This window comes from Dipodomys spectabilis, unplaced genomic scaffold (assembly GCF_019054845.1).
Source record: "Dipodomys spectabilis isolate Male_0828 unplaced genomic scaffold, ASM1905484v1 ptg000024l, whole genome shotgun sequence".
NCBI classification, from domain to species: Eukaryota; Metazoa; Chordata; class Mammalia; order Rodentia; family Heteromyidae; genus Dipodomys; species Dipodomys spectabilis.
The window spans coordinates 33,222,055-33,224,704 of NW_024870701.1; the positions used below are offsets into that span (position 1 = coordinate 33,222,055).

The following is a 2,650-nucleotide window of genomic DNA, read 5'->3' on the forward strand; positions in this document are numbered from 1 at the left end:
GAGGAATGGAGTCTGGAGAGTTGAAGGTCAGTTGGGGCTGGGGGTAGAGCCAGAGAGGTCCTTCCCACAGAAGGGAGCCTTCATAAGCCGAGTGTGGTGGCTCACGCCTGTAATCCTAACTACTCAGGAGGCTGAGATCTGAGGATGGCAGTTCAAAGCCAGCCTGGGCAGAAAAAGGCCGTGAGATTCTTATCTCCAATAAACCACACAGAAAACCAGAAGTGGCACTGTGGCTCAAGTGGTAGAGCACTAGCTTGAGCTGAAGAGCTGAGGGACAGCACCCAGGCCCAGAGTTCAAGACCCACGACTGACCAAAATAAAGGGGGGGAGGCCTTCATGATGGACAGGTTTGAGTAGCAGGTGGTGGTTATATAACAGGTTTTAAGTTGTGTGTGTGTGTCCATTCCCACAATGCATTCTGTTAGAATAGTATTCAGTGCATAAACATGAGGCCTTAGAGGAGTCTCCTAAAAGTTCACTGAAGACCATGGTGTGCAATAGTAATGCATGTGCACCACTCAGGGGAATTTTATTTTTTTGAGCAAGGGTATTTGTGATCAGGATGCAATGCTCATTTGTCTGGCCTGCAAGACACTTGGTACCTTTTGGTGGTCCTGCGGTGGGGAGGTGAGCAGGGTCTTGGGGGTGGACCTGTGAGCAGTTCTTACAAGCAGCCATGGAAACCATGGGCCCTGTTTTATCTTCCTGCTTCACCCTGACTCACTCTTCTGTCTCCAACTCACCCATTTTCTTTTTTTCTTTCTTTTGTGCAGGTCCTGGGACTTGAACTTAGGGCCTGCGCACTATCCCTGAACTTCTTTTGCTCAAGGCTAGCATTCTACCACTTGAGCCACAATTCCACTTCCAGTGTTTTTTTTGTTGGGGTGCGGAGGGGAGCTAGTTAATTGGAGATAAGAGTCTCACAGACTTTTCTGCCCCAGCTGGCTTCAAACCATGATCCTCACATCTAGCGTCTTAAGTAACTAGGATGACAGGTGTGAGCCACCAGGGCTCTATTTTCATTCCACAGGCCTGACCCTCTTCGCCATGTTTGTTTCTCTCTTCAAACCCATCATTCCACCTCCCCTCTGGCTCTTGATGGTCAGCCTTAATCCCGCTCTGTCCTGGGAAAATGGAAACTATCTGCTGAGGAAGCAGATACCATCTATGCCTCATCACTGCTCGCATTTACAACCGTGCTGGCCTTTCTTCCTGCTACAAAGGCGGACGCATCCTCCTGCCCAGCCCCTCCGCATACACTCTGGGTTCCAACTCCTTTTTGTCTTTCCCAAACTTCATTTCCTCATTATCAATAATCTCACGTTAGTAACAAATGCCACACAAACCCATCGGAGTTGCCCAGGGACAGGACTTCTGAAGTTCCTTTCGGCTCGGGACTCATTTTGAGACTAGGCTGTCACTGCCTGTCAATGTGTGCACAGGGAGCCAGTCCTGCTGCTGAGAATCTTCCTTGATTCTGCTTCTGCTCTCTAAGCTACCAAAGAAACATCGTCTCCACTTCCATTTGCCTCTCACTCCAGCAACTCAATTCAGTTGACTTCCTTGACCTCAGAAAGGGTCCCATCACAATGCTTCGCTCCTGAAAACATCCTCACCAGAGTTTCCAGTGGCTTCCGATGACCACAAATGCTTTTCTAAACTTAACATCTAGATGGGCTAGATGGAACAAATGCTTTTGTCCCTGAAGGCTTTCCTCTTTGGGATCTACCCTATTCCCCATCCTGAACCCCACTGATGGCTTTCCTAACGCTGTTCTCAGTTGTTTTGGAATTTGTGGGGAGGGGAGGGGGCTGCTGGTCATGTTATTTTGTTTGGGGGTTTGTGTTGCAGCTTTTTGGTAACCAGGCCGCTAGTCTCTAGACTAGGCCGCAGGAATCAAGGGCCTAAAGTCTGCCTGGGCTCGGGGTAGTACCTGGCACGTAGAAGTCACTCAATGATATTTATTGAGTGAAGGAATGAATATGCAATACAAAAATCTTAATGAAAATTCAAGTCATCAAGAATGTGCACTGCTTGCTTTGGCAGCACGTCTACTAAAACTGGAACAATACAGAGATGAGCATGGCCTCATCTGATGATAGCAAATTCATGAAGCATTCCATTTTTTTTTAAGTATAAATTAGCTGGGCTTCCATGGCCCCTCCTGAAGTCCTAGCTACTCGGGAGGCTGCAATCTGAGGATTGGGTTCCCAAGCCAGTTCAAGCAGAAAAGTCTGAGACTCTTTATCTTCAATAGACTATCCAAAAGCTGAAAGTAGAACTATGCCTCAAGTGGTAGAGCACTAGCCTTGAACAAAAGAAGCTTAAGGATGGCGCCCAGGCCCTGAGTTCAAGCCCTAGGACCAGTACTCACATGTGCACACACGCATGCATATGCATGTGCACGCGTGCATACACACAGTATAAATTAAGCAGGGAAACATGTTTGTGGCTAGTAGGGAAATTTTTTAAAGCTAGAAATAGCTGATGGGCTGAGAAAAAAGGGAGCAAAAAAAAAAAAGCCAGGCAATGCGTGTGTGTAAACGGGGCACACTAGCACAGGAGCAGTGCGTGTCGGGCTGCCCAGGTGGGTGCAAAAGCTCAGGATTTCTAAGACAATGCTGAGAGTCCCAAGTGCTTACTGACTTGG

At 47.9% G+C, this 2,650-nt stretch overlaps 1 pseudogene; it reads left to right on the plus strand.

Moving 5' to 3' along the window:
- The first annotated feature begins 2,034 nt into the window (after positions 1–2,034).
- LOC122104454 lies at positions 2,035–2,129 on the plus strand (annotated as a pseudogene).
- Positions 2,130–2,650: the final 521 nt, after the last annotated feature.